Source organism: Peromyscus californicus, unplaced genomic scaffold (genome assembly GCF_007827085.1).
Source record: "Peromyscus californicus insignis strain IS unplaced genomic scaffold, ASM782708v3 Scaffold_8__1_contigs__length_139910024, whole genome shotgun sequence".
In the NCBI taxonomy this organism is placed as follows: Eukaryota; Metazoa; Chordata; class Mammalia; order Rodentia; family Cricetidae; genus Peromyscus; species Peromyscus californicus.
In genome coordinates this window covers 76,739,331-76,761,910 of record NW_026294606.1, presented here as the reverse complement: position 1 = coordinate 76,761,910, position 22,580 = coordinate 76,739,331, and the positions used below count along the sequence as shown (strand labels likewise).

At 43.5% G+C, this 22,580-nt stretch overlaps 1 long non-coding RNA gene across 1 annotated transcript; it reads left to right on the top strand.

Annotated features, from left to right (window-relative positions):
• Positions 1–3,599: 3,599 nt before the first annotated feature.
• Positions 3,600–16,178, top strand: LOC128104292 (uncharacterized). Its single transcript, XR_008215940.1, has 5 exons — positions 3,600–3,745; positions 4,166–4,262; positions 6,941–7,008; positions 12,112–12,160; positions 12,252–16,178. It is a non-coding gene; the product is annotated as an uncharacterized LOC128104292 (long non-coding RNA).
• The last annotated feature ends 6,402 nt before the right edge of the window (positions 16,179–22,580 follow it).

Here is a 22,580-nt window from a genome sequence, read left to right as displayed (position 1 = left end):
TGGTAGGGAAGGAGGGAGAGAGTAGGAGAGAGAGAGACTGAGCCTGGCATGGGCTTTTGAAACCTCAAAGCCCACTCCCAGTGACACACCTCCTCCAACAATGCCTTATCTTCCTAATCCTTCCCAAACAGTTCCACCAACTGGGGACCAAGCATTCAAAAATGGGCCTATGGGGACCATTCACATTTAAACCACCACAATTAGATACAGTATATTCTCCAGATTTCATTTCATAAGAAAGGAAGTATACTGGAGATGAAGGATGGCAGTGGTCACAGCATCACAAGCATGTTTTATATCACTCAACTTTCACTTAGGAATCCTACAGCTGAGTACCTGTATGTGCAGGGGCAGGCATACCTGAATGCATAGTGCATATGCTATTTTTAAAGACAATTTTTATTTATTATTTGACAATTACTCACAAATATATGTATTTTGGTCACGTTCTCCCTTCATTACCTGCTCTTACTCTCTTTCCATCCCCTCTGAACCCCTTATTCCTCTGATGTATTTTCCTCCTACTCACATGTCTTTCTTTTTAAGACCAACAAAATAATTTTTTATTTTTTGCATATGTATGAATGTGGTGCACTTGTGTATATGTGTATGGATGCACACACAATGGGGTACATACATATGTGTGAGTACATGTGTGTAGAGAATGGAGGTTGACATCGGGTATCTCTCTTCCTGTTCACCTTACATACTGAGCCCAGAGCTTGCTGAGTTAGTTGGTCTAGCTAGCTAGCTTGCTCCAGGAATTCCATCTCTGCTTCCTGGGTACTGGGGTGATAAGTGAGCCATAATGCTTGCTTGGCATTTACATGGCTTTTTCATGGGCACTAGGGATCTGAACTCCAGTACTCACTCTTGTATAGCAAGCATTTTACCCACTGTGCCAGCTACCAGGCCTCCAACTAAGTTTAATAAGGGTTGCTTACTAGTAACTTACCAGTGGGCACACCAATGAAGAAAACAGCTCCCCCATACACACTCTACCCCTCCATCATGCACCCCTTCCTACCAGCCACCATTAGCTGCCAATAGCTCCTCCAGGCTAGAGGCTGCTATCTACAATGACATGTTGATGGGCTCCATCTTGTGGAGGTCTTAGGCAGGTAATCATGTGACAGCGGTGAGTTTATAACTGCCATGTCACGTCTTGAACTCTGCATTTCGTAGCAGTCCACCCCATCCTCTTGCTGTGGGATAATGCTTGTGTACACTGGTTTAATAAAATGCTGACTGGCCAGTAGCCAGGCAGGAAGTATAGGTGGGATAAGCAGACAAAGAAAATTCTGGAAAGAGGAAGGCTGAGTCAGGAGACACCAGCCCGCCGTCCAGGGAGCAGCATGTAATGACACACAGGTAAAGCCATGGAACACGTGGCAACATATAGATTAACAGAAATGGGCTGAGCTTAAGTGTAAGAGCTAGTCAGAGGAAAGCCTGAGCTAACGGCCAAGCAGTTTTAAATAATATTAAGCCTCTGAATGATTATTTTATAAGTGACTGCAGGACTATGAGTGAGAGAGATTTATCTGGACTGTCCTGGGCCAAGCAGGACACTGGAAAACTTCCAGCTACATCCTCTGGCTCTTGCATTCTTACTGCCCTCCTCCCCCCACCCCTGGGATGTTTCCTGAGCCCAGAGGAGGTGATCTCCTGTTTAGGGCTGAGAACTCAGCAGTCACTTATTCTCAGAACTTTGGCCAGTTCTGGGTCTCTCCAGTTCTGAGTCTCTCCAGTAGCTGCTGCCCACTGCAGAAGGCGGCTTCTCTAACGAAGACTGAGAACATTCATAGTCTATGGACTTATTGCTCAGTTTCCCTGCTTCTATACGTCTCCACCTCAGGAGCTGTTCATCTAGCAAAACTGGGCTATACTTGATAAAAATTCTTCTTAAATGTATACGTCTCATCCCGCTTTCACTTTTCAAGCAGTGTTTGCTTAGGTCTCTGTGGTGTTTCCAACCTTTTGTGGTCTTGCCTCATTACCTTGCCCAGGACTTCAGGGGTCATAGTCTACAGAAGTGTTAGGAGCAGATGTCTTCGTCTTTGCTTAGTCCAAGGGGAAGACGCTCAGTATTTCTGTGCCAAATGTTAGCTGTGCTTGTAGGCTTATCACGCAGCATTTATCAGATTGTGATATTTCCTCTAGTCACTTTACTGAGAGTCTTCATAATGAGTAGGTGGATGGGTGCATAATTCATTTCTCTGTTTTACTCCGACTTTAAAATGTAAAGTGTCATATTTCTAGAATAAATGCCATTTAGGTACAATGTGATAACTGTATAGACTTTCTCAGTTGTGTATTCATAATTATCAAATTTGACATGTAAAGTGCTCTAAAATCTGAAACTTTTACAAAACCGTGAAGTGTTCGAAGGTCTTGTTTTGAGTTTGGGGTCAATGAGATGGCTCGGCAGGTAAAGTCTTGTCCCCAAGCCTGACCTTCTGAGTTCAATGTCTGAAACCCACACGGTGGTAGGAGAGAACAAACTCCCAAAAGTTGTCCTCTGATCTCCACACACCTGCCACAGCAGGCATGCACATGGTCTCACACACACACACACACACACACACACACACACACACACACACACAAAATGTAAACAAAAGTTTTATATTTCATGACATCAGATACACAAATAATACTGTACCACGTCCAGTTGGACTTAATCTCAGGAATATGTGATCTGTCTGACACTTAAAACATTACAAACATATTTGTAGGTTCACATTTTTTTCATGATCAAGATCCCCAGCCAGCTAGGAATAGAAAGCAACACCCTTAACCCAAAAGGTACATTCACAAGAGGCACCAAGGAAGCAGCCCTCACAACAGTGCAAGCCACCCACTGAGACTGTAGGTAAGACCAGACCGGGCTGGCCTGAGCCAAGGCTTCTGTGCACTACCTGAGGGCACGCTAGTGCCGCGGGCTTAGAGGGTGAACTCAGCGTCCACACCGACTAGGAAGAAACCAAACTGTCTGTGCTGAACACGGTAAGAATTCTTATGAAGTTAACAAAGTCAAGCAAAACCTCCAGTTAAAAGAATTTCCAAAGGTCACCGGAGCCAAAAATCCAACTTATGATTCACTTGGAAATGTAGTTTCTTATACAAGGACTTTAAGAATATGATGAAAATGTAACATACTTATAAATAAATCTTTTTAAAGCCCTGACTGGAGAAAATTGTTTATTTGTATTAAAGAATAAACAAAGTTAATATAGATAATAAGCTATTCTTAGATAGAAAGACTTAATATTCTAGAGATGTCAGATTCCCCCAGTTCCAGTACTGCCCCCCATAACAGCTTTCTCTGCCAACGCAGTAAGCTAGAGCAAGCTAAATTGAAAAAGTATAACAACAGGTTTATTTGAGCAAAGCAACTCCCAAGTCAGTTCCCCAGTCCCAGAGATCAAGGCCAGAGAAGCCGCATCCTAGAACTAAAGGAGGGACACTTTATAAGTTGTAGTCATGGGGTGATGACATGTCCCCTACAAGCTGGGTTTGTGCCCAAGTGTGCTCAAAAACTGGGCTCTCAGGCAGGGCTTTGGGCGGAGGCAACTTCAGCGGAAGAAGCTGCAGTAGCCGCCAAGAATGTGGAACTGGCTTTTTGGTGCCTTTCCTTTGTCCAGAGGCTCTCCGAGTGGGCAGGGTATGGAGAGAGAGAGAGACAGGAATGGGGCTTTCTAGATCTCACGAGGGGGAGCTAGAGGTTCCAACCGAACAGAAGGTATCACCAATCCCACCCCAAACAGCATCCAGACTGGTTCTGAGTGAAGCATGGGAACCATTGTGTGGTCTGTAGATTATTCTTTTCCAGGCTGGGACCAAATATCCGACAAAGCAACTGAAGGGAAGAAGAATTTATTGGGGCTCATGGTGTGGGGGCTCAGTGTATCAAAGGTGGAAAAGGCAGGGACCGTGGCTGGTGGGAGTCGCAAGGATATGACGTCAGCAGCGTGAAGCTGTCTGCTCACGTCTTTGTGGAGGCAGAGACAGGAAAGATAGCAGGGATAGGAGCCAGGGAGATGGTTCATCCAGTAAAAATGCTTGTCGTGAAAGCCTGGCACTTTGAGTTCAATCTCTGAAACCAACATTAAAAAGCTAGATGTGGTAGCCTGCATCTCTAATCCCAGCACTCCTATTCCAGGAAAGGGAGTCGGGGCAGGAGGGACACCTGGCCGCCAGCGTGGACTCTGCAGCATGGCAGCACCATCAGGAGAGACCCTGACTCCACAAGGTGGAAGGTGAGAACCAACTCCTGAAAGCCGTCCTAAGTTCAGGGTCACAAAGAAAAAGACCACCATTCCCACTGAAGGATCGGGACAGGGCAAACTACACTCTTGATCAACAGTGTGTGCTGGGGAAGACCGAAGACTCAGACGGGAGGTGCATTTGGCTTTTACTCTACCTCAGATGGTGGCTGTGTCTCTTCCCCATTAGCTAGGGTCCGACCGCACAATCTTATTCAGTCGCCTAGTCTGAAAAGTATTGGCACACAGGAAACGAAAGAAGAAGGGGAAGGGTCACTGCTCCGGGCCATCAAATTCCTAGAATAGAGCCCTGGACCTTTGAGTAAACAAAGGTTTTCCTGGGTGGGGAGGATTAAAACATTTGCGTAAAAGTCTAACAAGGTGGGGGAGATATAAAGATTTTAATCCCTCATCCTAAATACAAGTTTTACGGTATTTTGTAGACAAGACTCAGAGTTGATATTTCTTACAGGCTGTTAACCTTGAGGTCCCCCCAAAGCAACCCTTCTGTCTGGTAGACACTGCAGCATCCACAACCTTTTAAAACAGTGCCCCCTGCTGGAGCAATCAAACAGGGCCTTTTACATCGAACCACAGAACAGTCTATATTGCTCTAGAATCAGTGGACACAGAGGAGAAAAATGATCATTTAATGAGCTTCTAGAAAGTTCTGTGGAGCCGCTATTTGAGAGCCAAAATGCAGATGTGCCTCTGCCTTCTTCTCGGAGAACATCAGCCCTCTCTCTCCAGCAGAGTTCCTGCTCACCACAGCAACACTACCTAGAAAATAGGAGAAAATGTTTCTGGAGATTAAAACCCCCCAAAGCCGCCCTGTCTTGGACATATTGAGCGGCATTATGACAGAGACACCACATAGCCACCCCTCCACCTGCCTTCTCAGCTGACCGGCCTCCTCTGCCCAGAGAAACTGCCCCTCACTGGGACTGAAGCAGACACAGAATGCTGGGAGACCGGGAGGATTCTCCTAAATGAGGAACCGGCCAGTCCTTTATTACACATCACACCATCACAGGAGATGTGTTTCCATTGCTCTGACAGACATTATGGTTCTGTTTCTAAAATTTCTGTTAGTAGACAAAGTAATGGGTTTCAGCGGGACATTCTCATACAGACTTACCATTATGCGTTGCTCTGACTTTGTCCCCACTGCCCTTTCCTCTCCCTCAACTTCTTCCCCCACAAACAGACCCTCCTGCCTTCAGGTCACACATAAGCCAGTACCCTCGCTTGTTCCCCTCCCCGACTCCACTGTAAAACCTCCTCCCTTCTCATCCCCCTGCCCTCTCTCTTCCTCCCTCCTCTCACGGTCTTGCTCTTGCTCTTCACACACACACACACACACACACACACACACACACACACACACACACACACACACACACACAACTTAAATCTAGACACTCCATGAGAGAAAACATGTATTTGTCTTCTGAGTCTAGCTTATGCTCTCCAGTTCCACACATTTCCCTCAAATGTCATAATTTCATTCCTCTACGCTGAGTAATGGAATCGAGGTCACAGTGAAACCGCCAAACTGGACCACTTCGTGGGTAGAATGCCTCTTGTGTAGAACATCCATCTATGAAATTCTCTGCTATTATAGATTCATATGCCTTTAGTTATCGCCTGAAATCCTCCTCTATCTTTGGGTTCCGATGGTCATTAGGAATCTTAGCCAGATCCTAGAGTTGTTCATTATGCATGCTTATTTATTTTCTTTGTTGGTGTTGGAATGCAGTAGTACTCTTTCAACCTTGTCTTCAGTCTAGGATTCTCTTCCTTCTCTTGGTTGGCTCTCTTAGTGATGTTTTCCACTTTTGTTTGTTTGTTTTTTTGATTCATTGAACCTTTCATTTCCAACACTTCTTTATCAAAATCTCAATTTCCTCACAAAATTTTTCTTCCATTTTGCTGATATTTCCCCCCACATTGATCTTCCCACCCAGTTTTCTGTCTTTTTGCTCTGTGTCCTTGACTTCTCCTTTCAGAGAATTCATCTGCTTGTCTGTATCCTCTTCTGGATCCCTGACCATTTCCATCTGCTTGTCTGTATCCTCTTCTGGATCACTCACCATTTCCATCTGCTTGTCTGTATCCTCTTCTGGATCACTCACCATTTCCATCAGCTTGTCTGTATCCTCTTCTGGATCACTCACCATTTCCATCTGCTTGTCTGTATCCTCTTCTGGATCACTCACCATTTCCATCTGCTTGTCTGTGTCCTCTTCTGGATCACTGACCATTTCCATCAGCTTGTCTGTGTCCTCTTCTGGATCCCTGACCATTTTCATCTGCTTGTCTGTATCCTCTTCTGGATCCCTGACCATTTTCATCTGCTTGTCTGCATCCTCTTCTGGATCACTCACCATTTCCATCTGCTTGTCTGTATCCTCTTCTGGATCACTGGTCTTTTTCACTAGTAAATTTTTGAAATATTTACCAGGCATCGTGAGGATTGTCAACCACACAGGACCTAGAGCCATCTATCAGTGAAATCTCTGTAGGTGTCCCTAAAGGAGTTTCTAGATTAAGTTAATTGAGGTTGGAGGGACCACCCTGAGCTTGGGCAGTACCATTCCATGGGCTGGGGTCCTGAACTAAAGTAGAAAGCAGGCTGAGCACCAACATCTCTCTCTGCTTCCTGATTGCAGACACGGTTGTGATCAACTGCCTCATATACCTACCACCATGACTTCCCAGTGGATGATACTCTCAAACAGTGAGCCAAAATTATTCCTTCCTTTTGAAGTTGCTTTTGCCTGGTATTTTGTTACAACAATGAGAAGAATAATGAGTGCAGGCATTTTAACCCATTTCTGTATCTTTGAATACAAGAGTTATTATCTTTGGAGGAATCATGCTGACATGCTTTTTCACATTTTCTTATGTGTCTTTGGTATAATTCACACATATGTTGGTTTGGACATCTCTCCTGGTCACCTTTGGGGATCATCTTATTGAGCAACCTACTCTTGAGGGCTCAATCCCAATACTAGTGAGACAGGAGAACACAAAGTGCTTTAGAACAAGGCTTCTGTGTCTCCTGGTTCTGATTACTAATACCCAGCTGGATTTTATTGCTGCATAGGTAAGCCATCATGGAGTCAGAGCTTTGCTGCGTTGATATATTATGCTGCAACTTTTACTAGCCAATATTACCATTCAAGTCATTTCTAAGCTTTTCCTGACCAAGACTGGTTATTGATATTATTTTCTTAATTACAATTATAACTTTCTTATAGATTAATAGTTATGTCAAGAGATAATATTCATGAGCTGGAGAGATGGTTCAGGAGATAAGAATACTTGCTGCTCAAGCATGGGGATCTGAGTTCAAATCCCAGGCATCTATGTAAAAAGCTGGGCTTGGTTACAGATGCTTGTCACTCCTGTGGAGAAGATGTAGACAGGAGGATTGCTGGAGTTTGCTGACTGCTATCCTAGTTATAGGTCCAGCGAGAGACCCTGTCTCAAGGGAATAAGGTGAAGAGTGATAGAGCAGGACACCTGATAACATTCTCTGCCTTCCATGTACACACAAGTGCATATACCTACACACACATGTTCATACACTCATATACAATACTACAATGGATATTGTATCAAAAATGTAATCTAGTTTATTGATGCATCTTAGGACCAAGTTTTAACTATTTCACACTGTTTGAAGCATTGTGTTACTAGTGACATATCTAAAATTTATGTAATGTTGTCATTACTATACCCAATATTGCTACAGTTAAAGCAATATCCACCACTGCTTTGTTATTCTTTTCACATATCAATGTTATTAGGGGAGCACATGTTGTGGGATATTTGTACAGTGTGAAGATGTATTGCTGTGATTGGTATAATAAAGAACTGAACAGCCAATAGCTAGGCAGGAGAGAATAGGCAGGACTTCCAGACAGAGAGAGGACTATGAGAAGAAGAAAGACAGATTCTCCAGCAAGATGCAGGGGAAGGAAGATGCACAGTACAGAGATGAGATAATGAGCTACGAAAAACAGAGATTAAAAAATGTGGGTTACCTTAAGTTATAAGAGCTAGTTGGAAACAAGCCCAAGCTAAAGGCCAAGCTTTCATAATGAATAAGGAGTTTCCATGTCATTATTTGGGGGCTGGAAGTCTTGACAAAAGAGTACAACTACAATCATTTTTCTATGTTTTCATTGCTTGCAGCGTTCTTTCATTAAAATGATCTGGGTTGGGTGCATGCCTCAGCACATACATAGTGTACAGAAGACCCTGAGTTTAGTCCCCTCAAAAGTAAAAAGTGAGCAGAGTATTCCAATCAGAAACAGCTTTCTGAGGAAGAAAGCAGACACTGATACAGACACACAAAATTACTTTTCATTAAACCTAAAAATATATAAAATATCCAAATCTGAGGCTTCTTGCTATCTAAACTAGAATGTTTTATATAAAAAAATTATCTTTTAAGATTTTATTTGTGTATGTGTGTGAGCCCCACATGCATTCAGGTCCCTGTGGAAGCCAGAATAGGATGTAAGATCTCCTGGAGCTGGAGTTACAGGCAGGTGTGAGCTACTTGACATGGGTGCTGGGAACCAAACTCAGGTCCTCTACTAGATCAGCAAGTTCTCCTAACTGCTGAGCCATCTCTCCAGCTTCGAGATTATTTAAAAATTAAAATGAGTAAATATAATTTCATACAAGGAGAGTGAAACACAGGACAATTTGAATAATAAATCATCTTTGCAGATGAAAATTTAACAAAAATTAAAATGAAAGGGCTCAAGAGATGGCCCAATGGCCGAGAGCAGGTGTTGCTCCTGCAGAGGACCTGGGATTGGTCCCCAGCGTCCACACAGTGGGTCACAACCATTATAAACTTCAGTTTTGGGGGATTCAATACATCCTTCTGATCTCAGCAGGTACTAGGTATGTACTGGTGCACAGACATACACGCAGGCAGAACACTCGTGCACACAAAGTAAATCCAAAAATTCAACAACAACAATAATAACAAAATCAAACAACCCCAAATCCTTCCAACTACACTTTTTTTTTTCCAAGACAGGTTTTCTCTGTTAGCCTTGGCTGTCCTGGAACACACTCTGTAGAAGACAAGGCTGGCCTCAAACTCACAGAGATCCACCTGCTTCTGCCCCCACGTACTTGGATTAAGGGCTTGTGCCACCACCGCTCAGCTCCCAACTACACTTTCAATTGCTCTGTTTTCTGATTAGCATTTAGAATGCTGCTCAAGTTTTCTTCCTTTGTCATTGAACATAACAAGAAGTCCACAATAAACTAGAATTACACAATTATTTTCTTGAAACACTGAAAGTAGCTTAGTAGAAATTGGTATTTGTTACCATTCAAAAGTAGTTTTTCCCTTCTTTCCTTTAGTTGGAGAAAAGACAAAAGACCTTACTTGTTACAGTCAGAGAATCCCAAGCATGAAGAAAACACAAAAGATGACCTTACTTATTACAATCAGTATAAAGCTGTTTTATTTTACATTATGCTTTTAAGAAAACCCACAGAATGTCTTTCTTCTGTTATGATTAGTAGCTTTATCATAATTAAAAATACATGCATATCAATGTTATTGCAGCATTAGTCACAATACCAAAAGTAAGGAACCAACCTGTCTGTCTTAACAGCCCAGAAATGGATGAAGAAAATGTGGTACATACACACAATGTGATGTTTTTCAGCCATAAAGGAGGAAATTATGCCACTTGCAGTAAAATGTAGACAATCATATAAAGCAAAACTTAAGCCAGTCCCAAAAGAAGAAATGCATTTTCTCTCATGTGTAGTTTTTAGATTTTATGTAGATACATTAAATCATGTGTATGCTTATGTCATAGCGAGGAAATACTGGACCAAGGCAAGACTGAAAACCGGCTGGGCAAACTCCAAACTCTGCATCTCCATGTCTGATGTCAAAATGCTCTTCAGATCTCCAACTCCATTCAATTTTGTAGACTGCAACACAGTTCTTTCTCTTTCTCTTGGGCTGGTTCCACTCCCTCTTAGCAGCTCTCCTTGGCAAGTATCCCATGATTCTGGCATCTCTAACATCTTGAGGTCTCCAAGGCAATCAGGCTTCAACTTCACAGCTTCATGCAATGGTCTATCTAGGCTTCAATTCAGGGACACCCTTGACACAGGCTGGACTCAGTGACTGTCCTTAGTCTTGGGGGCAAATTCCACAACCTGTTTCTTCTGTCTTTAACTCTAAAGCCAGAACCATGTGGCCAAAGCTGTCAGGTTCTGTGGCTTGCTGGGGCTGGAACATGACCCTCTCATTCAATGACATTTCCACCAGCTTTCTGTCCTTTACTGCCTAAGCTTGGCTGTCCTGAAACTGGATCTCTAGGCCAGGCTGGCCTCAAACTCAGAGATCTGCCAGCCTCTGGCTTCCCAGGGCTGTGATAAAAGGCATGTGCCACCACACCCAGCTCTAAGTTTTTCTTTAGTTCCTTTTCACAAGTTGGAAATTTAGTAGAGTGGGATCTTGCCCAGAGGTCACCACTCCCTTTATTCCATTTCTTAATCCAGTTATCTCCTTGAACACAGGACTTAGCTCTATTCCACTTTCGGGTGCTCTTTTTCTCCTCAAATATTTTTCCTTGCTCAGCTTGCTCCTTTTCATCATAAATCTTCATCAGCATTAACACTAATAACCACACAACAGAGTCTATACTAGGCTATTCCTAGATTTCCTCTGCCAATGGAATTAATCCAAAACTCTTCACTTTAGCCTCAGGCAAACTTTTCAGACAAGGGCAAAAAGGAGCCACGTTCTTCACCATAATATCACAAGACCCATCTCTAGGCCACACACTAACACTATTCTCCTCTGAAACTCTTGATTCTCACAGTTCATCAAATCACATTTCAGCACCACTGTCTTCCATGCTCCTGCTAGCATGCCCATTAAGCAATGCTTAAAGCATTTCACTGCTTTCCTAACCCAAACTCCCAAAGCCCATATTCTTTCAAACAAACAAACAAACAAACAAACAAGAAAAGCTCAGGACTATCACAACAATACCCCAGTCCCTGGTACCAACTTCTGTCTTAGAGTTTTTATTGCTATGAACAGACACCATGACCACAGCAACTCTTATAAAGGAAAACATTTAATTGAGGTGGCAGTTTACAGTTCAGAGGTTCAGTCCATTATTATCATGGCAGGGAGCATGGCAGAGTGCTGGCCGACATGGTGTTGGAGAAGTAGCTGAGAGTCCTACATCTTACAGGCAACAGGAAATCGACTGAGACACTGGGCAGTATCCTGAACACAAGAAACCTCAAAGCCCACCCCAACAAAGACACACTTCCTCCAACAAGGCCACACCCACTCCAACAAACCCACACCTCCTAATAGTGTCACTCCCTATGAGATGAGATTATGGGGGCCAATTACATTCAAACTCCCACAGTATAGAAAGAAAAGTGAACCTTTCTAGGGGGCAAAGAGGACTAATAGAAGAGTAAGGGTAAGAAATGGCTTGGAGGATGTGAGAGGGAATACAAATATTTGCATAAAATATATACTTGTACAATATATACTTGTATGAAAAAATTTTACAAACCCATATCCTCCATAAATCATTCTAAACTTTTTTGTGTGTCTATTATACAACAATTTTTCATTAAGGTTTCTTTTGTTTTTAAGATGGGGTCTTACTGTGTAGCCCTGGCTGGCCCTGAACTCACAGAGATCCAACTGCCTGGGCCTCTGTAGTCCTGGGATTAAAAGCATAGGTTACCATACCTATTATTATTTTAATGGTTACATTTTATTAAGCGTTTTATTATGTTGTCTTACTCTTTTTAGATGCAGATGACATATATTCCCTATATTTTGGAGTTTAATATAAAATCAGGTAAATTTTAAAGTTATCAGCTTGTTTAAAAAAATGTTCTTCTACACAACTAATAACCATTTACAATTTTTAAGTTACATATAATTTACAGGAGTATCAACAACACGAGAGAGTATGAATAAATGGAACATTTTTTGTGAAGCCTGTTCTCCAAAAGGTGTCGGATCATGCTGAAAGAAATTCAAAGCTGAACAAAGGAGTGATAAACCTCCTTCGTGGCTCAGAAAATGCATGCTAAGATCTCACAACAGCCAGGCATGGGGATGCTGTATCCAAGCACTGGAAAGGCAGAGCAGGCGACTTCAAGTTCAAGGCCAGCCTAGGCCACACAGAGTTCAAGGCTAGCCTAAGTTACATAGCAAGACTATCTCAAAAACCAAAAAGCAAACTAAAAAAGAAGTTGGTACCTGCCCCCAGTCACTACCATCCTTCAGCATGGCTTCATTTCCCAAAGGATCTGAAATCTCCTCAGCCACCAACCGGGGACCAAGTGTTCAAATATGTGAGCCTATGGGGACATTTCTGACTGAAACCAGCACAATCCTTTCTTGTTTCAGTTGATCCCACCACCACTGACTAAATAGAAACAGAACTCACTGAGCAAAAGTTATCTACAGGGTTAAGACAAGTATACACTTTTGATCTTTCTGATACATTTCCTTAATTTCACCTCTATATTAAGCTTTTAAATACTATTATCTTTTTTCTCCATTGGTATGTATTAATTATACAAAATTCTAGGTTTCATTATGACATTTTCATCATGTACTTAAAGTATTTTGGTCATACTCACACACCACCACCACCACCACCCCATGATTGACATGTGGGGTCCCAGCTCACTGTAGACTGTGCCACCCTGGGCATTTCCTGCCCCTGCTTCCTTCAGTGGTGGACGATGATAAGGAAGAGTAAGCCAAATAAAGCCTTTTCTATCCAAGTTGCTTTTGGTCATGGTATTTATCGCAAAAGTGAAAGTGAACTAAAAAAGAAGTTGGTGCCTGCCCCCAGTCACTACCGTCCTTCAGCATGGCTTCATTTCCCAAAGGATCTGAAATCTCCTCAGCCACCAACCGGGGGCCAAGTGTTCAAATATGTGAGCCTGTGGGGACATGTCTCACTGAAGCCAGCACAATCCTTTCTTGTTTCAGTTGATCCCACCACACTGTAGATCGGACGGTTCGTAGGGGTGGCTGTGTCCTTTCAATATGTCCATCCATTGTGGACAATGTGGATATGAATCTGATTTTTTCCTTCTCAGCACTGACACAGGCTGGTTCCAGAAAGTTCTCTGTAGGCAGCCTACATAGGAAAGAAGTTCTCTGCCTCTTTTCAACTGTGACTGATACACCCGACTCCTTATGGGAACGATCATTATTTTCAGCTTCTAGGAAATAGGTGGCAGCCCAAGTGATTGGTTTACAACATGGCTACAAGCATGTTCCTCCTAAGCCAGTAGGAAGTCATAAGTTTAAGGATGATTACACAATCACTTTTGCCTCTTAATGCTACCAAGTCAAGTGAGTGACAGCTCACGTTCATAGGCTACAATGATACTCGAGGGAAATTAGACAGGGTGTATTCTACAGGGACTGGAAACCTTGCAGGCCAGCAGAAACCCTGGTCCCCATGTTGTGCGTACGTTTGAATCTTCCTTTTAGAATCTAAAGACCTGGAACGCAAGCTGAGCCTTGAAACTTCCCTTGCCAGCATTTCCTCAGTCCTAGTACAATCCCGGGCTGTGATTGTGAAAGGGTAAAGGAAAAGGAGTCATGTTTATCGATCACCACACGTGTGGCCTCTGTCTAACTTTCCACACTGTAGCAAGGAACCACATTCAAAGCAAGGAGGCGCTGTGAGGAACATGGGACCACAGCTGAGTGCACTTGCTCATCCGAACGTCTGACATCGTGCTGAAAGGCTGGAGGTATTAGTTCTAGAACGTTCCTCTGTGTGATTGGGTATGCTTCTGATGGCCTTAGAAAACATGGATTCGGTATCTCTCAATGTTGCATGAACTTTTAATTTTTAAAACAAAACAGATTTTAGCTGCACAGGATTTAAAGCAGACTGTAGCTCTGTAACTACATTTAAGGGCTAAAGTATTTCCTCTTGAATCATGATCCACATATTTTATTAATCTAGGAATAAAATTTACCCCAGGGTGGTACTGCACATACTTAATCATAGTCAAATCTTTCTTCATCTAGAAGATCAAATATAGCTAATATGGCTTAGAAATGGGAACTACAAAAAGCTTTAAAATGATGCCACATTTACATTCAAACGCCACCTAACACAACTTCCACCCTGCAACCATAGGGGCTTTGAAGCATCATTGTCTTTTCCCAGAGCTATCAAGATAAGAACAAAAGGACTTCAGTTTTCCCATGATTTTATTAAATATGTAGACTTTCAACAGTGCTAAGAAATATGTAGCACATGACAATTATAGATGGAAAACTAAAATAAAGCACCTTTTTTTATTCTGTTGTCTCAACAGTTGTAGGCCAGTTATACAACTGAAAACAAAAAATATGAATTGGTCATACATTATAGAACTGACTCATAAAATATACAAACATCTCAAGTATTTCACCTGTGTAAAAAATGCATTGAAGTCTTTGTTGTGCCATATGGTAATAGGATGGAGAAGGTTCAAGGGTGCTTGAAGTACAAGTTAAAGGACCTGAATTGGAATCCTCAGCACCCACAGAAAAAACAGGTTGCATGCCTGCAACCCCACTGTTGGGGGACAGGGACAGGTTGTATACCTGCAACCCCAGCGTTGGGGGACAGAGACAGGTTGTATGCCTGCAATCCCAGTGTTGGGGGACAGGGACAGGCTGTATGGCTGCAACCCCAGAAGTCAAAACAGCAAGCCTTACATTTTGTGAGAGAACCTCCCCCAAAGGTAAGGTATCGTCCTCTGGCATCACATGTCACATACAGCACATGTCCCCCTCCCACAATAAAACAAATAATAAAAAGATATCTTAAGAACTTGGGCTAAATATTAAAAAGAGATTTTCTAATGCCTCTTTTTAAAGATTTATTTCTTTCTAATTTTATGTGTATGAGTGTTTGCCTGCATATATAGAGGCCATTGGGTCCCTGGGACTGGAGTTATAGACGGTTGTGAGTGGCCATGTGGGTGCTGGAAATTGAACCCAGGTCCTCTGTGAGAGCAGAAAGTACTCTTAACGGCAGGGCCATCTCTCCAGCTGCTAACCGCTCTCTTATAAATCTTAACATTTTTAAGAAGAACTAAAATGCTTCGTTCTTCATCTTTGCCAAGACAAGTATTTTTTAAAAATGGAAGAAAACGCCTATTTCCCCGGTTGTTTGGAGTGTCTCAGTGTGGCTGGGCACTTGTACACATTCACACATGGCACACACTCAGCCTTGAGTTGAGACGGGCGGAATCCTCTGAGAAAAACCACAGGCCAGAAGTCAGTTTGGCAATGCTGGATTTCTACGGGAGGGCACATTCCCTGCCTTGGCGGGTGACAGAGTGGGCTTTGCTCCAGTTCAATGTTTGCACTGGATCCATGAGAACAGGCTGGTGATGAGAGAGCCCTGGAGTCTCCTCACGCGGAGGGGAAGTCAGTGAGCAGCACACACTCCTAAACAGGAGCCAGGAACCGGGGTTCAAACCTCAAGGGTTTCCGGTAAAAACAGAGCAGATAGGTAGTACCTACCACCTCTCTCCACCACCTCTGTCGCTACAAATGAGAAAAAAAAAATGGGCAAAACAAAAGTCAGCAGCTTGGAAGTGTCGGAATGCTACAAGGAGTCTGAGAAGTAAACTTCTGCAGGAAGATACATGGAGAAGCAGTAGCTGCCAGCTGAGAGGACCAGCAGGCAGTGAGTTCCGGGCATGCTAGGGTGGGCATATGCAGAGTATGCATGCCTGGTACTGCATCTTTTCTACTAGAGCTACAACTTGGAAGCCAGGTGCTGGTGGCACATGCTTTTAATCCCAGTACTCAGGAGGCAGAGGGGGCAGATCTCTGAGTTTGAGGCCAGGCTGGTCTATAGAGCTGGTCTATAGAGCCAGACAGTCAGGACTACGCAGAGAAACCCTGTCTCAAAAAAACCCAACAAAACAAAACAACAACAACAAACAACTTTGGTAAACACAAACTAGACTCTGCACTGAATCTGTTCTCAAAATCTCATGCCTTTTCTATAACAAGGTGACCCAAGATCATAAGTATCCCCCACCTCCTAGAAGCAAAATGAAGCTTTCTGTGTGAAGGTGCGTCATCCTCCCTATAGGCAGTGGCACCGCATGAGGGAGCCTGAGTACTATCAGGTTCTGCTCAGCAGGAAGCAGTACCACAGTAACAGGCCTAGCCACAGGGGACCAAGTTACCATGGTATGCAACTTAGGCCTCAAGCAGCTGTGCACAGGAAGAGAAGACCAGGTACTTGACTCAAGAATTCTAACCAAAGTGTAGAACTGAAAAAGAAAAAAAGAAAAGAAAAAAAACCACCTCGATTCTAATACAGTTTAATAGATTTAAAGTTTGATGTAAAAAAATGGTATATTGTAATATAGGTCAGAAGTCAATGGAGAGATAAAAGGAGAGACGTAGAAGGGAAATAAAAAGGTTTAACAGATGTAGCTGAACACTTAGAATAATATTTGAAATAAATATTTGAAAATAAAATCAATGAGTAAATGGATCCTGATTCAAAGAAACACACTTGGGGAGTCCCTGAGCCCCCCCAGAAGACTGGTATTAGTCAAGTGGATGGTTTGTTCCTTACAGGTGGTCGATGGCACTATGGTTAAGACAGAAGTTCTTACCTTTCTGTGACTGGCATGCTACTGAAGGCAGCAGAACAGAACATATGGAATTTGTTTAGACCGATACGGAGGTGGCAAGTCAGTGTTATACATTCAAAACAATTTGCCGTGAGTTAACTGTCCAAACGTGAAGGATCTGTGCAGACTCATTGTACTTTTTAGTCCACTTTCACCATGTTCAAAGTTATCCCCATAAGTTTGATATGATTATCGGTGAGCCTGCTTCCCTGCAAGACATCACCCAGCTTCAAGGACATTTTACTGTCAGTTTTAAGAGGGTAGAGAGGAAGACACATGCCTTCTTGCTCAGCCCGGGCACAATAAACATATCCAAGGTTAATGAAAACCCCAGCTGCATTCCCCTGTGCCAAGCACCAGTAACTGTCCCAGGAGAAGCTTCCCAGTTGGACCTAACCAGTTTACACATTAAATGTGTTGGTGTCGGGAACACGATGCACCCTAGACTCGTAATGTTTTTATTAAATCGCTTCATTTGGTTCAGCAGCATTCATTACGGTAAGTTTTCAATGCTGCACACTTCCAAAGAATGCTAGACAAAACAACAATCTAGAATTTCATTAGTTTAGACTCTATGAACTCTAGGTTTGGCACAGGTTGGGTACCCCTAATCCAAAATGCTTGGGACCAGAGTGCTTCAGATTTCAGGTACTCAGATGGGAATGACAACAGAGATTTTACCCACTGAGCATCCCTAATCCAAAATTCAAAACTAGAAATGTTCTGCAGTCAAAAGCTTTCCAAGCACTGACGGCGCAGCACACAGTATGTTTGGGGTGTCAAGTTCCAACTGACCCTTTTGTTGTTGCTTTGTTTTTGAGCCCCGTTCTCCATGGGATCCTGGTTGGCTCTGTTTCTCACTCCTCTCCCCTCTGCCTCCCCAGTGCTGGGACTGCAGGGCTGTGGACCTCTCGTAGCTCTCAAGTATGTGCTTTAATTTCTTTTAAAGTTGCGTGTGTATGTTTGTGCATGAGCGTGTGGGTGCACAGCCTGTGTGCAGGCCAGAGGTCAATGTCGTTGTCTTCCTCTACTGATCTTCTCCTCATTCATTTCAGATAGGATCCCTCCCTGGACCTGGAGCTCTTAAGTTAGGCTGGCTGGCCCTAAATTCTCAGGATCTGCCCCTCCCCCCAAGGCGAGGGCACTTTTATGGGGGCTGGGCTGGGATTCTTATGCTTGCCCAGCAAGCATTTTACCTCCCGAGCCATCCACCAGCCTTACACTCTAAAAAATTCTGTGAACTTAGAAACTTTGTTGTATGTAGGAGGAAAATGTTTTAACATACCCTCATGTAATGGACATAATTAAAAAAAAAAAAAACAGATTTCACCTTTAATGCAGCTTTGGCATCAGTGAGTATGTAAAGGTAGGTGGATATACCATAAAGAGGTAATATCACATTTAAAAGGCAGAGCACATTTTTAATAATAGAGGGGTTTATGTATCCTGGACCACAGATACTGCAGATCAAGGATTCTCTATGCAACACACACTTTCTGGGAGCTGTTCCATGGGAATTCCTGAGGATCACTGTCATGTTTATATCCTTTGCAATCTGTATCTGCAAATAACGGGATTCAGTGTGGAAACCAAGATAAGCCTTCCAAATATTGCAAATAAAAGTCCCAATGCCACACCAAGGTAAAAAATGATTTCTGGGTATGTTTTATCCTCTTCCAAGTATATATTACAAAGAGGTCCTCGTTAACAAGGCTTTACATGAAATCCTATGACCCTGTACTTCCTGCTGAGGGACTCCCACAAAACATGAAGGGAGAAAGATTCATACAAAACCGAAGGGCCAAACTTCATCTAAGTTAGTGATGGAGCCTATGCCATTCACTTTGCTATTGAGACTAGTTCATGAGAACGAATGTCACCTGAAAACACTGGTTATGCCCTGGCACAAAACTGTTACCAAAGAAAATAGGAAAATCTTGCAGTCGGCAGTCTTTCAGGACTGTCTTAGTTATGGCTTCTATTGCTCAAATAAACACCATGACCAAGGTCAACTTGGGGAAGGAAGGTTGATTCCACCTTCTGCTTTCAGGTAACAGTCCATCACTGAGGGAAGTCAGGGTAGGAGCTAAAGCAGGACCCTGGAGGCAGACTGAAGCAGAAGTCACGAGCACTGATGCTTACTGGCTTGCTCCTCCCTCGTCCCTTCTTCAGCCTGCTTTCTTATACCATCCAGGACCACCTGCACAGGGGGGCACTGCCCAGTGGACTGGGCCATTCCGCATCAATAATTAAACAAGAAGATAGCTGACAGACCTGCCTACAGGCCAATCTTACAGAGGCATTTTCTCAATTAAGATCCTCTCTTCCCAGATATGTCTAGGCTTGTGTCAAGTTGGAAACAAAACCAAACCAGCATGACGAGCTTGCTCAATTTGAACTCTAAGCAACAATGGAGACCTCTAGGTCTCCAACACTTTCTCTCCTTCTGCCTCCCATTCCCTCCCTGTCTACCCACTCTCTCTACAAGATCTACCCTCGGTGATCCGATCATGTCAGACAGAAACGCTATCTATAGCATTTTGAATGATCTATTACCAGTTATCAGAGACTGAATGAAGACACAGCGACAGCTACTCTCTGTTGCCAAACTGGGAAGCAGAGAGCTCACAGTGGAGCTGCTGCCTCTGCACGGCTGCACCTTGCCAGGGCTTTGGGTGCAGATGTCTCTGGCCTTCCTATGCAGATGTGCAAAGGCAGCCTTCCTCTACCGCCACACCAGCAGGCTGAGTTCAAAATGGCCCTTCTCTAAGGCTCTGAAATCCCAGGAACATAGGGGAACTAGAAAAACCTAATCCTGCCCCTCCCCCCGCCTATAGTGAAAAGGGGCAACAGAAAATGACAAGAAGGACATTGTTTCCAACTGTCCTTTCTTCCCTTTCTTACACACATGGCCTCTGACCATGAACCACAGGTGCATTGTTCCCCAGACCAACTCTGGCTGATGATCCAATTTCCTAAAGATGGGCAATAACCTAAGGGATTATTCTGCTGGGCTACAGAACCCTCAACAACTCAGAGCTCCAATCAATTTCATCTAGGTAATCTATCAAAATTATTTTCATATACTCCATAAAGCCAAGGAAGGTGAAAAGGACAAGGAAAAAGATAACTTTATCCTTATCCTTGTAATTCGCTTCAGTTCGGTAGGACTAGTGTCAAAGCGCTGAAATAAAATCAGAAAAACATTTTGGCAGTGGGCTGGGGAGATAGCTCAATGAGCAGAGCAGACCTGAGTTTGATCCCCAGCACTTACAAAAGCTGGATACAGCAACGTGCACCTTCAGTCCCAGTGCCAGGGAGACAGAGACAGGGGCGCGGGGGTTTGCTGGCCCAGTTTAGCATGCCAAACTGGTGAAAAAACCAAGGCAAAGAGTGACTGAAGATACCCAGAGTCAACCTGGCATGCACATGGGTGCATACACACACACACACACACACACACACACACACACAGGGCTGTAATATACTAAAGGTATGAGAAAATACATTATCTGTAGTCTATATTCAGTTAAATACAGTTTAAAACTATTTACTATGGGGTTCTGATATAGCTCAATGGTAGAGTGTCAGCCTAAATGGAATGTGCAAGGATCTCGGCATCAAGTGAACCAGTATCAAAAAGACACAAACAACTCTAGCAGCAGCAGCAGCAGCAGCAGCAGCACACCCCTACACCCCCACACAGAACACCCACTTTGCTGTCACAGGACTGTTCATAAAGCCTTTATTTTAAAATTATTTATTAAAAATTTTAGCCAGGTGTGGGGCTTACACCTGTAATTCTAGCACTTGGGAAACAGAGGCAAGAGTTCAAAGTCATTTTCTGCTACATAGTGATTTCACAGTCAGCCAGAGCTACATGGACCCTGTCTCAAAACCAGAATTTGTACATTGAAATTCATCTCATAATTACATCTTAATGCAAAAACACAGACTATCAGTATCAAGGTAAAAGAAAATAGGATGAAAATTTAAAAAAAAAGAATACTAACATCGGCGCGCACGTTATGTGCTTAAATAACTTTAAATTTAAAACCAACACAAAAGAAAACATCTGAGCAGACACCTGTGACTAGGGAAAGAAAATCACTCAGTTAGAGACTTGAGAGGTGCTTCACAAATCAGCATCCAGCCTTCTCTCTGTAAAATGAGCTTCAGGAACAGGTGAAGGCAGCTTCTGCTGGATACCCCGGCAGAAGAGAACCACTGCTGAACTGCTGCTGGCCTGGCGTCGGGTGAGTGCCAACAGCAATGCCTGTGAGCAGATTCTCTTCAGAAACCCACTGTTGCTGACGTCCTCAAAATACTCCAAGTCCATTAGAATTCGTTCTAAAACTTTAAAGTTTAAAACCCCTACAAGCTCCAAGTTTGAATCTTGAGTAGCAAGAAAATAATTACAGATTATGAACTCTGAAAGTAGTAGCTATGGCTAGGACTTATCTTGAGGCAGAGTGCTTGCCGAGGACACTCAAGGCCTGGGTTCCACCTCCAACGTCCCCAAAGCCAAGAGAGCAGCAGCAGCAGCCTTGCTAAGTGCAGGGTGAGCATCCCTAACCTTAAACAACTGAAAGCTCATGGGGTGATAAAGCTCCAGGGATCGCATGACTCCAGAAGTGGTTTCACGGATCAAAGTGTGCATCACACACTGCCAGCAGCTGCGTGTCCACAGATCACGGAGAACAGTGGTGCAGTGCTTGTGCCTGGTCCACAGATCACAGAAAACAGGAGTGCAGTGCTTGTGCCTGGTCCACAGATCACGGAGAACAAGAGTGCAGTGCTTGTGCCTGGTCCACAGATCACGGAGAACAAGAGTGCAGTGCTTGTGCCTGGTCCAGATCACGGAGAACAGGAGTGCAGTGCTCGTACCTGGTCCTGCCCCGAGGTTTGTCATTAGGCACACGCACACAAAGGAATGGAGCTGTCTCTCCATCTGGGATGCCAGGCTTTGACCACACCTTCCTTGTACCCCAGCTGCACAGCCTAGAGCAGGGGCACTGTGACCACTCCCACTCTGCAGCTCTAACAACCTCAGCCAAGGACAGCGAGCTGCCATGGGGCCAAGTTCTAAACTCTACACCATCTACACCTCACAAGGCAAGCTACTACACAGAATACAGTGTAAAATATGGACCTCTGTGTATGTATCTGTTTCTTACAGGGAGAGATCTCAAAAAGAGAAGTGAAGAAATATTAGAAATACTGTTGTCATATTTCAGTAGAAATGGTTTTATTTTTGAGAACAAAAGTAAAATTCGATTTTAAAACAAAATCTATTTTAAAGCCCAATATACCCATAATTTACATCCCGGACTTAGAACAGATGCGGTGACTGAGTGTCTGCACTGTATGTTTTAGAGACAGTTCGGGAAATCACAACTAACTTGTTTAACTGTGAACAGGGGACTCTGCTTCATGAAGGATCCCAGACTCAGAAAGACATAGCTGTACTTTTCCTCTCCTGTGTGGACCTCAGGCTTCACTTTGATGTATGTGTGGAGCATGTCGGGATACAGATCGTGAAACTTCGGGGACCTTTGCGGGGGGCCTTACGGGGAGGGGAGAGGA